The 12,602-nt window shown below is 39.6% G+C and overlaps 1 long non-coding RNA gene across 2 annotated transcripts in view; it reads left to right on the forward strand.

The window, feature by feature from the left end:
* Positions 1 to 12,602, forward strand: part of LOC116633730 — a 156,690-nt gene that overhangs the window by 93,961 nt on the left and 50,127 nt on the right. The window contains exon 3 of one of the 2 annotated variants that reach the window (XR_004299773.1): positions 2,087 to 2,259. The exons of the other annotated variant lie outside the window; for it this stretch is intronic. This is a non-coding gene — a long non-coding RNA (uncharacterized LOC116633730). Of the gene's footprint in view, positions 1 to 2,086; positions 2,260 to 12,602 lie in introns of those variants that run through there. 2 annotated transcript variants of the gene reach the window in all.

Consider the following 12,602-nt stretch of genomic DNA (forward strand, 5'->3'; position numbering starts at 1 on the left):
ACATGGGGTTTTTTTTTTTCGATACAGTACAGCACTATAAATGTATTTTCTCTTCCTTATGACTTTTTTTCTTTTCTTTTCTTTCTTTTTTTTTTTTTTTTTTAAGTAGGTGCCAGCCCAGCATGGAGCCCAATTCAGGGCTTGAACTCACGACCTTGAGATCGAGACCTGAACTGAGATCAAGAGTCGGATGCTTAACTGAGCCACCCCAGGCGCCCCTATTTATGACTTTTTTTTTTTTATTAAGATTTTATTTATTTATCTGACACAGAGAGAGAGAAAGAGAGCGAAAGCAGGGGAAGGGGCAGAGGGAGAGGGAGAAGCAGACTCCCTGCTGAGCAGGGAGCCAGACATGGGGCTCGAGCCCAGGACCCTGGGATCATGACCTGAGCTAAAGGCAGATGCTTAACTGACTGAGCCACCCAGGCGCCCCTACTTATGGCTTTCTTAATAACATTTTCTTTTCTCTAGCTTACTTTACTGTAAGAATACAGTATATATTTCATATAATGTATAGAAGTAAGTAAATAAATAACATATAATAAACTATGTTATCTGTTATCTGTAAGGCTTCTGGTCAGCAGTAGGCTATTAGTAGTTAAGTTTTGAAGGGGTTAGGGGTACCACATATTAACTTTTAACTCCTCCAAAACTTAACTACTAATAGTAGTACTAATAGTACTAATAGTACTAATTGTTCAAGGGTCAACTCTATTTGTTTCTTAAGCCATTAAATTTTGGGGGTAATTTGTTAAACAACAATTGATAATAGGTTAGTGTGGAATGATGAAATAAAATACTATTTTTTCTTTCTGTTTATGTGTATTTTCTTTCAAATAGCTGTGAAGTTGTTAGAAACTACTTTTTTTTAGAAGCTCAATACTTTTTTTTTTTTTTTAAAGATTTTATTTATTTATTTGAGAGAGAGAGAATGAGAGAGAGCACATGAGAGGGGTTAGGGTCAGAGAGAGAAGCAGACTCCCTGCCGAGCAGGGAGCCCGATGCGGGACTCGATCCAGAGACTCCAGGATCATGACCTGAGCTGAAGGCAGTCGCTTAACGAACTGAGCTACCCAGGTTCCCAGAAGCTCAATACTTCCTAAGTTGATAAATCTAACTACTTAATGAACAGACCTTTGGGTATTATTTTGGCCTGGAACATCATGAAAAAATTGCTGAGACACTAAGTGGGCTATTCACTGACAAAGTTTGAGAAACTCATCATTAAATTAAAGATAGTTGCTAAATCTTTTTTTCCTTTAATTTCTTTAGGCAAATACATAATTGTTACCTATTTTTGGAATGGAAAAGTTTAGTATTTTTGATTCTGAATACGTTTTTTATTTATCATGTCTGTAGAGCCATGAAAATGGAGAAAAAATTACATGTGGAGTTAATGTCCCTCAAGAAAAGTGATCATTTGAGAGTAAATTGATGACTATTCAATAAATATAAATGAAATTATTATTTTATAGATATCAATATATCTATATTTGGGCTAAGATAAAATTTAGGGATAAATTAACTTGCACATACAATGAAGCATGTAAATGCTAGCTTATGGGTATAGCAATATATGCTTTCAGTGTAGCGGTCTGATTACTGTGAATAAGAAGATATGAAGCTCCCCCTAGTGGTACTTGTTGATATAATTCATGGCAGAAAAAACATACAAGTTCCTTCCTTTACCTTGGGACAGTTGTAAGGTACTTACCTGTTTGTTTTGTTTTGTTTTATTTCATTAATAGTATTAAATCCTTGGTTATGACTTTGGATTTGAAGGTTTTTAAAGGCAAGCAGAGCACCCTTTTTTTTTTTTTTTAGCCAAAGTCAACAGCATCGGGTAGCTTTATTTTATATAAGAAAAACAAAATCTTTTCATGTTAATACATTGTAAAACAAAATTCAAACTTGATGCTGTATGAATTTTTTTCAAAGCAGATTACATCAGCGTTATGCAAGCAACTTACAAGCATAAGGTGCTCTTCACATTTGAATTGAATTGGTTGTAATATAGCATCTGCCAACTTTCTTGTCCATGTAGTAAACAGATATTTAAAACATTTTGTGCTAAATGTTTATGCAGAGGGTTGTGGGAAGAAGAAGCGAGAGATTCCGAAAAGCAAACAGGTGTGGTGTGGTTCTGCAGATGACGGGGGTTCTGCGGATGCCATAGGAGCCCATGCAAAGCACCTCGCCTGGCCCAAGGAAACAGACAAAGCCTCCAAAGGAAGAAGCATATAAAGGCTGTGAGCAAGAACTGACCTGGTAAAGTTGTTTTGCTCTTTTGATTTATCCTAGTTTTACAAAATGACAGTTTTGATAAACTGTTACTTGGACTCAGTATAAATTGCTCTAACAAAAGGATAACAACCATGCGTTGTGAATTTGCTAATTCCTTCTATTTGTACTTGTAATGGGAATATCTGTTCTATTTGTTTCTGAGAACGATGACATTATCACCTCTCAGAACCAAGAGTCATTTTTCATTAGGAAGACTTCTCCAAGTGTTTACTTAACCTTGTCTTCAGAATTGCCACCCATCTATTCTCCAAGGGTGATTAATCATTTATGCCATGTGAATAGATGATGATTAATTTAGTCCACAATGCCTTTAACAGAGAGCCTAATTTTAAAAATGCAAAATGATCTCAGTGTATTTTTAACAAGAATTAATAAGAATTAGTTTACACTTTTATAGATAAGTATAGTTTGTAGACACATATGAACTTGGTGTAATTTTAGGACCCAACAGCATGCTGTTTAGAATACCAATCTAGTTCTACAAATGTCTGTTCCCTGCAACAGACTGGATCTGTATTGTACCCCTTGTCCTGGTTCCAGAGGTTATAGTTACCCATAGAGAAGTTAATAGGAAACACAGGAAGCTAGCAGATTAGAAATAAAATTTTTAAATGAATACCATATTTTTACTCAATTGATCAAAGAGAAGCCTTAAAAGTATTATGTTAGTTTTACTTAGATAATTTAATATAACAGAAAAATAAGTGAATTTCAAACATGTAACAAGTAATTTGGCAATTGTATATTTGTTCCTAGTTATTTCTTTTAATCTTGAGTCAGAATTCAAAATTCTTTGGGGCGCCTGAGTGGCTCAGTTGGTTAAGCGACTGCCTTCGGCTCAGGTCATGGTCCTGAAGTCCTTGGATCGAGTCCCGCATCGGGCTCCCTGCTCGGCAGGGAGTCTGCTTCTCCCTCTGACGCTAACCTCTCTCATGTGCTCTCTCTCATTCTCTCTCTCTCAAATAAATAAATAAAATCTTTAAAAAAAAAAAAAAGAATTCAAAATTCTTTAAGGTAGGTGGGTTGCAAAGGCAGCAAATAAGGACCAGCCTTGTGTTCGGGACAGCGTGGGCACTGTCAGATCTAAAGAAAGTTTATATTCTAAGTATTCTTTTGGTTGCAAGTGAAGAAATCTGATCCAGCCTTACTTAAACAAAAGGTAGATTTATTGGCCTGTGTGACAAGTGAGGAGGAACTGGCGTCAGGTACAACTAGCTGGAAGAAGAAACAAAATGGTCATTCCTTCTCTTTCCATCTCTGCTCAGCCACCCCTGGGCTTTCTATGTGTTGACTGACCTGGTTTGGTTAGAGTGCACAACCCTAGGCCCTGTGGACACATCTAGGTCCTTGCTACACCCAGTGTTGTCCACAGATCAGCAGCAGAGCCTTCCTCTGGGAGCTTCTTAGAAATGCAGATTCTCAGGCCCTCATCCTGCTGAATCAGAATCTGCATATTAAAAGATCCCTAGTTGATTGGTGTGCATATTGAAGTTTGAGAGTGTCCCTATCAGACCACTGTGGCTAGAAAAAGGGGTTTTTAAACCTGGCTGGGCCTGGGTCCTATTAGCATTAAAAGGAATAGGGGTGGGGCACCGGGGTGGCTCAGTCGCTTAAACATCCTCCTCTTGATTTAGGCTCAGGTTATGATCTCAGGGTGAGATTGAGGACCCCCTTCCACTCCCTCCACCGCCCTCCCCCTGATGCTCTCTAGTGAGCTCTTCTCTCTGTCACTCTTTAAAAAAAAAAAAAAAAAAAGGAATGGGGGTATGGGAGGGCAGCTCAGCTCCACCAGAATCACATGACTGGGCTGAGAGAATGTAATCCAGAAGTGTATGGATGGACAGTGAAAAACAGTGCATTATCAGTGCAACAGAAAAGTGATGATTTTGGCCGGAAGAAGGGAATGGTTTAAGATCAATCTTAATTTTGAAAAAAAGTTGGGGACTTCTAAGATGGTTTCTGATGGAAAGAAGCTGGAAAGAAGAGAGTGGCTGTGTATGTGTTTTATATGTTGTACATACGTGTTACTATCAGGGTCTTCTTTACGAGATAAACTTACAAGTCTCAGAGGAAAACAAGTAGGCCAAACTTTATAACTTTGATTATCTGCCTGAGAAAAATATCTTCTTTCTATAATGGACTTCTGTCATCTTTATTGGCTGCCTAGCACATGACCCCTCCTTATGTTTTGGGAATTCCCTATTTTATGTGACCTTCTGGGAGGCAGGGGTCACCTTCTGCTGTATGAGGGAGATGCCACTCAGGTGGTTCTGAACTTAGAACTGTCCTGCCCTCGGCTTACTGTTCAGCCGCCACTGTTCTGAAATTCCCAGGAAAAGTTTAACAAAGAGACCTGCGTTTTTCTTTTGTCATGGGTCTCACAAATTGTGTGGCTGATCTGCTTGGACCTAATAATGCTGACTGATAATGCTGCTTTTTCTAAAACACAAGTTAGTCAGATCACTTTGTTCCTAATATCTTCTTAGCCCGTGTAGGCATCTTGATCTGACTAACTTGTCTTCTAGAAAGAGAAGTGTCAGCATTGTTCCCGTATACTACTTTTGGGGCAGTTATAATCTTCCCATGTGCTGTAATTATTTGTGAATCCATATTATGTCTTATATTACGTTGGAAATTTCTGGAGTACAAATCGTGTTCCTGCAGCATGATATCCTTCTCCGTCATCTATGTATGTATGTTTTCATCTATCTATGTATCTACCTATTTATAGTTGAGCAGCATGTTTTTAATAACATAGTCTCATTCAGTCCTCATCTAAGCCTGTAAGTATTGCTGCTTTTGCTGTCGCTGTTTATTATTATTGTTGCTGTTGTTGTTGTTATATACTTATTATTGCTGAAGGACTGTGGTTTCGGAGGCATCTTAGGTCCAAGTCTTTCACTGTAATGACGTTAGGGTTGAAACCCAGGGGTGATGTGAATAGTTCCTCTCTATATATGCATTACATTTTCTAAGGTGCTTCCATAATCATTTCAAGAATGAAAACTTCCATTACACAGATGAAAAAACAGATTTTGACAGACCGCTCAAAGTATAGACATAATAATTAGTAGGTTCAAAGTTTGATGTGAGCCTGACTGCGTGAATGTGGCTGTAGTGGTTGTAAAAAATGAAAAAAAAATGAGCTACGTATATAATCAAATGGTTGTAGTTTACATTCCTACAGGTTTTCAAAAATGGCATATTTAAACTAATAAATGTTTTTTTTTTTTTTTTTTTAAGATTTTAATTATTTATTTGACAGAGAGAGCACAAGCAGGGGGAGCTGCAGAGGGAGAGGGAGAAACAGACTCCCTGCTGAGCAGGGAGCCTGATGTGGGACTCGATCCCAGGCCCCTGGGACATGACCTGAGCCGAAGGCAGATGCTTAACGACTGAGCCACCCAGGCGCCCCCTAACAAATGTTCTTAAGACAGGAGGGAGGACTAGAAGATACTACCTGCTTCATTTTATCTTTATCACTTTATTTATTTTGAAAATGTTTCTTCATGTGCATTTTGGCTGCCACAAAATCTCTACAAACATAGTTAAAATAGTTTCAGCTAATCTGATAATATAAATATTTTTGAAAACATAACCACCAGGAATGCTCAGTATCTTTGAGAGTTCATGGCAATGAAAATTATTATAGGAGTTATATACACAAGCCAGGTTATTCAAGTATTTAAACAAATATTTAATTATCTCATTAGCTCTAAAGCAAATATTTCCAACTAATAATTTAAAAGATTTTCTATTTGGAAAAACACTATTTTTTTTTTTTTTTTTTTGGTAAGAAAGTGAGATTTATGTTGGAAGAAAATACCCTGATAAAATGTCAATTTTCTGAAATTAAATATAATTTGAAACCTGCTATGTAATGTTTATAGAATAGGACTTGTGACTCATTTAACCTCTACATGGATATAGGAAATTGGCTAGTCTCAAAATTGTTTCACAGAAACACCTCCCCCCCTGCCCCCCCCCCCAGAGCCTCATGAAGATGTTCTCTAATCTCTTAAAATGAAATAATTTTGTGTTGTTAAAGATGTGATCTCTGTTTTAAGAAATGCAGTCACATTTTAAGCTCATAATTTATCTGCTTTTCCTGTGAAACAATTTGGCCAAAGACTTAAGGATAATAAGCAAGACTTGCTCACAAATAAAAATCAAAACCCTCCTTTACAGAAAGGAAAGAGTGATGGTCTCACTCAGCTACAAAATCAAGAGGTGGAAAGCTGCCTGTGATCACAGGGAACTGACTCACCACCTGATTCTCTTCTTCCTCATGGAGAGAGGTTTTGGTTAGAAACAGCAGAGTGAATTGGAAATTCGGTTTGTGGGCAGTCAGGCTGATGGCAACACAGGTCTATAGAATCATTCCTCCTTCAACTGTTGACCAAGGCATGTGACCTTTGAGTCTCCTAAGGTCCCAGACTCAGGAGAACCTCATGCTTGTGCTTGTTTCAGCACTGCGCTATTGTTGTCTTGAGATTCTTAACAAGTTTTGGACAGGGAACCCTGCTTTTCATTTCACATGGGGCCCTACCCCATGGAGCCACGAGCCACGGGCCTGGTCCTGCCTCAGATGCTGCTAAACCTGTCCAGCAGCCTCTCAGTGCGAACTCCAAACTGTCAGCTCCCCAAACACTCCCGACTTTTCACACCCAGCACCGGTTTTCTTCCTGCTTCATCAGCTGTGAATCACCTCAGTTTCCAACATGTTGCTAAAAAGTCACCTGCATCTTTACTTGTCCTTTCTCCTGGTGAAAGGTAGGAAGGTCTGTGGAAGTCCCAATCTGTCCCCGCTCCTCCAGAACCCATTCCGGCAATTCTTTTTTTTAAATTAACATATCATGTATTATTTGTTTCGGGGTACAGGGGTACTGTGATTCATCAGTCTTACACAATTCACAGTGCTCACCATAGCACTTACCCTCCCCAATGTCTATCACCCAACCACCCCACCCCTCCCAGCCCCCACCACTCCAGCAACCCTCAGTTTGTTTCCTGAGATTAAGAGTCTCTTATGGTTTGTCTCCCTGTCTGGTTTTGTCCTGTTTCATTTTTCCCTCCCTTCGCCTATGATCCTCTGTCTTGTTTCTCAAATTCCTCATATCAGTGAGATCATATGATACTTATCTTTCTCTGATTGACTTATTTCACTTAGCAAAATACCCTCTAGTTCAATCCACATCGTTGCAAATGGCAAGATTTCATTTTTCTGATGGCTGCATAATATTCCATTGTATATATATATACCACATCTTCTTTATCCATTCATCTGTTGATGGACATCTAGGCTCTTTCCATAATTTGGCTATTATGGACATTGCTGCTATAAACATTGGATGCATGTGCCCCTTCGGATCACTACATTTGTATCTTTGGGGTCAATACCCAGTAGTGCAACTGCTGGGTTGTAGGGTAGCTCTATTTTCAACTTTTTGAGGAACCTCCATATTGTTTTCCAGAGTCCGTCCCGGCAATTCTAATTCTCCCCTAGGTCATCAGCTTTCTCTCTTCATTGGTTCCTCTTCCAAAACCTATGAACATATGCTTTGTGAGCAGTCCTCTCCCTTGGCACTGGTAAATGTGTTTAACTCCCAGACAACTTCCACGGTGTCCATCCGTCCGATGGAAACAAGTCCTTGCTGGGCCCAGGAGTGTGCGTGCAGCGACTCCTCAGCTCTGGTTGAGTGTTGACGCTGGAGCCCAGATGGTTCTCCCGATTCCAGCTCTGCTGTTTACCTGCTATGTGGCCGGGAGCAAGTTTCTTAACTTCTCTAGGCCACTGTTTGCTTATGATGATAATTTCTTGTCTTAAGATAATAATAGTACCTACTTCAGAGGGCTGGGAGGAGAAGAAAATTAAATGAGCGTAGCACTGTTTGTGGCCTACAGGAAGCACTCTCTGAATGTTTCTGATTATTACCCTGTCCTCCTCTAGCTCCACTCTCTCTCCTGCCTCTTCCTTCACATGAGCCAAGTGTCAGAATACTGTTCAGCTTGTCAAAGAAATGGTTAGCCATTTGGGAATAAGTAGAAAAGACGGGCGTGTGTGTCCTTTCAGTATCGGACCTATTGTGTTCAGCTGTGGTCTTGAGTTGTCAACTCTGGGAAACAGGAAAGATAGCACTTAGCATCCTGCATCCTCCTCCTACAGCTTATTACTGAATGAAAGCCAAAACATTCTGTTAAGGGCTTAACCTATCAGTTTGTAGCATCTTCTGCAGGTGTCTGGGAATTGCTTTATCTGTGTATCACCGAAGGGATATCTCCGTCCTCTTGCCTGCCCAAAAAAGAGACTATGAAGGTAATGAATTTTTAGCATCAAAACTTGAAAATGCCAGCATCTTCCAAATTCCTGTTCCCCCAGCAAATAAAGTTCAGATGCATCAGTATGTTGTGAAAGTAGTACTTATTTATTTATTTATTTATTTTTGAGAAACATCTTGTTCCCTGGGTGAAATCTTCTGGAACATTGTCTGGTACAGTTTAGTGTGATCAAAATTGGTCCAGTAGCCCAAGCCAGAGAGCTGGAGCATATCTACATTCTACATGCATCCCTGAACATCGCCTCTTTATCATCCGTTCTATCACCACGTGGTTTTTACCTCTGAGCTGTAACACCTACCCCCCTCTCCTAATTCTAGTTTAAAGACTTTCCTATCTCAGTGGCTCTCAACTTCAGAAGTACATTAGAATCTTTCTGAACCTAAAAATACGTGAAGATTTCTGGGCTCACCCCAACAGATGGGTTAAACTCTGAGCTTCTTAGGTTGGCAAACAGAATCCTTCATGATGCTCTCAAAGCCACCCTCACTAGTCCATCAATAGCCCAGTATACCGTTGCATCAAAATGCTCTAGTTTCCCTCAGCACCAAGGTTTCAAGTTTCTAGTCCTTTTTATTTTGTTTCCTCTGCCTGGAATGTCCGGAGTGTTGGTTCTTATTTTAGGAGTTACACCCTCTATAAATGCATCTCTTATTCCCTCAGATTTTCTTAGGCACTCCTCCCCTCATGCTATCACTTCTTTGTACATACATTTCCAAACCTCTGCTTACATTGCATAGCAAGGTCAACACTGATGAGAACTGATGAATGCTCCTGTTCTAATCTGCCTTTCTATATGATTTGCCGCTCCTTAAGAATTGTTATTCATCTCTAAATGTACCACACACATAAGGATACTCAAGTTTTTTTTAATAATAAATGTGCATAGAGTTACATCAGAAATAGAGCGTGAAAGAAGATAATTATGGGAATGGGGAGGACGAGAGTGAGTATCCAGAGCTTCTCGTTTCTTCTTTGGTTCACTATTCTAAGTTAGCGTGAAACTCAGGGAGCCAAGCAGAGCTGTAAACATGCACTAAAGCTACACTAGGTGAAAGATGTAAGCCTTCAGTGAATCTCAAGTGACCTCAAGGAGGAATCAAAAACAAGAACTGGAAAACCAGTTCGGCAGAGGCATGCAAGCAATATTTTTAAACAATCAGAAATGATAGATACATAATGTACTAGGATGGCCTAAGGGTCTTTCTCATGTCTATGTGGAAATCAGTAATCCTTAATTTTTACAACCGTAACAAATTATACCTTGTGACATGCAAAAATTTGGAGAATTGCTTAGAATCACTTATACTCCTTCCCCTTTTTGTATATATAACCTCCTGTAGCTGACAAGCTTTGGAGTTCTTCAGAGCAATCTGAAATACTGTTTCCTGGGCTGTAGTTCTCAGTAAGACAATGAATAAAGCATTTACTAACCTATTTTGAGGTTGGTTTTCTTTCAGTTGACATAAAGGATACTTTGACACCAGCTAAGGGGAATGGTAAACATACAGGTGGAGTCAGCTTTCAGATGGCGTAGTACAAGGGCGCCTGGGTGGCTCAGCTGGTTAAGCATCTGACTCTTGATTTTGGCTCAGGTTGCCATCTCAGTGTTGTGGAATTGAAACCCCGCGTGGGGCTCCTTGCTCAGTGGGAAGCCTGCTGGAGATTTTCTCTCTCTCTCTCTGCCCCTCCTCCTGCTCTCTCTCTCTCTCTCTAAAGTAAATAAAGAAATCTTAAAAAAAAACAAACAAACAGGTGATGTAGGGCTAGTACCTCTCCGCTTTTCCCTCCAGATGCCTCCACCAGGGTGATGTCACATCCATTCAAACAACGACAACCACATTGACCACGTGCCTAGGTTGTCCAGGACAGTCGCAGTTTACATCTGTTTTCTGACATAATTACTAACAGTGCCCCCCTTTTACTCTCAAAAGTGTCTTAGTTTTGGGGACAAATTTTATATGCACTCTAATTCAAATTTAGTCCATTGACAAGAAATTTCTTATGTTGATTGACTCATTTGATGTGAATGAGTACAAATATAAATATTGTGAATACACATACATTAGCCTTCCACCTAAAATAGAAAATGAGTCGTTTCCATGTAAGCTGAATGTTCTTTTTCTCTTTGTGTGTTTTTTTTTTTTAAGATTTTATTTTTATTTATTTATTTGACAGAGACAGAGACAGCGAGAGCAGGAACACAAGCAGGGGGAGTGGGAGAGGGAGAAGCAGACTTCCTGCCGAGCAGGGAGCCTGATGTGGGACTCGATCCCAGGACCCTGGGACCATGACCTGAGCCGAAGGCAGACGCTTAACGACTGAGCCACCCAGGCGCCCCTCTCTTTGTGGTTTTTCATGGTGACAATGATGGTGGTGTTCAGGAACGTACTGTCAGAGGGAAACCTCAAAGGGGCGCCTGGGGGCTCTGATGGTTAGGCATCTCCCTTCAGCTTAGGTCATGATGTCAGAGTCCCGGGATTGAGCCCCACATTGGGCTCCCTGCTCAGCGGGGAGTCTGCTTCTCCCTCTGCCTCTGCCTCTCCCCCTGCTTGTGCTCTCTCTCTCTCAAATGAATAAATAAAATCTTTAAAAAAAAAGAAGAAAACCTCATGAAAATTAGAAATTAATTCCCTCTATTTTTCTCAGTTTCTCACTTTCTAAGTGCCTTTTTCTTTAAAGTAGGTTCCATGCCCAACGTGGGGCTTGAACTTATGACCCTGAGTTTGAGAGTTGCATGCTCTACCGAATGAGTCAGCCAGGTGCCCCCTAAGTGCTTTTAGACTGGTAATAAGTCATGTCTAGGCATGTTCAACATTTTGATTTATATTTCCTATTATATTTTATCTCTAATTTGTAACAAAATTTATTAAGTGTAAGAAAGGTACTGAAACAGGGACTGTTTAAAACACCCATCATGATTTATCAAAATGTGAATACTAGAATATATATTTTTAATTATGTAATGGTCAGGAAGAAATGCTTGTGTATAAAGATCAGCTGAGAATAAGCTGGTTAAAAGACATACTTAGGACAAGAAAGAAGAAATGTAATTGTATCTTAAGGATTTGGTTTACTAAAGCAAAAACATTATTGGTTTTAGTATTTATTATAGTTTACTGAAGCCTCGTTTCGTTATTTTAATAAAGAGATTTTTTTTTTCTTCTTTTTGGAATGGAATTGGGGGGAATTAGTAGTTAGGGTTAAATCTGGGTGAGCCCAGGATAGAGCTACCATTTTCAGCCCCAGGCCAACCTCATTCTTTGAAGTTCAGAGTGAGTGGCCACGGCAAAATGCAGTCATCTGGTGGCAGGAAATTACAGGGACATCTTTTTAAATTACAGAGATAGTTTTTGGATGATTCAGTGGTGAAACTGCAAAAACAAACAGCAGGAGTTGGAATAGCAGTAGTAATTGGAGCCAATACTTATTACGTGCTAACCTTGCGTCAGACATGGGGCTCAGTATTTTACATGAAATATTTCAATTAATCCTCACAACAGTCTTATGAGATGACCTATCCTTAATTTCATTTTACAAATGAACCTGGAATTGGCCAGTGGTAGAGCCTGGAAAGAAATACCCTCAGACTGACTTTAGCATTTAAGCTTTTAATTAACACACTGAGCTTCACCTCTAACAATACAGCATCTGTCATAATAGTTGCCACTCACTGAGTACTTACTATGTGCTGAGTGCTTTAAAATTATTTTTAATCCTCCTGGTATAAATATATTACTTCAATTTTCCCACAAGGAAGCTAAGGCTCAGAAACGGATTGGTTTTCCGTTGTACAAATTCCCACAATTTTAGTCATTAAAAAAACACAAATGTATTACAGTTCTGGAGGTCAGAAGTTTGACAGTCAAGGTTGCAGCAGGTCTGTGTTCCTCCAGTCTCTGCTTCCATCATCACAGCTCTGACTCTGACCTTCCTACCTTCCTCTTATAAGGGCCTTTGTA

This window comes from Phoca vitulina, unplaced genomic scaffold, assembly GCF_004348235.1.
Source record: "Phoca vitulina isolate PV1807 unplaced genomic scaffold, GSC_HSeal_1.0 scaffold8, whole genome shotgun sequence".
In the NCBI taxonomy this organism is placed as follows: domain Eukaryota; kingdom Metazoa; phylum Chordata; class Mammalia; order Carnivora; family Phocidae; genus Phoca; species Phoca vitulina.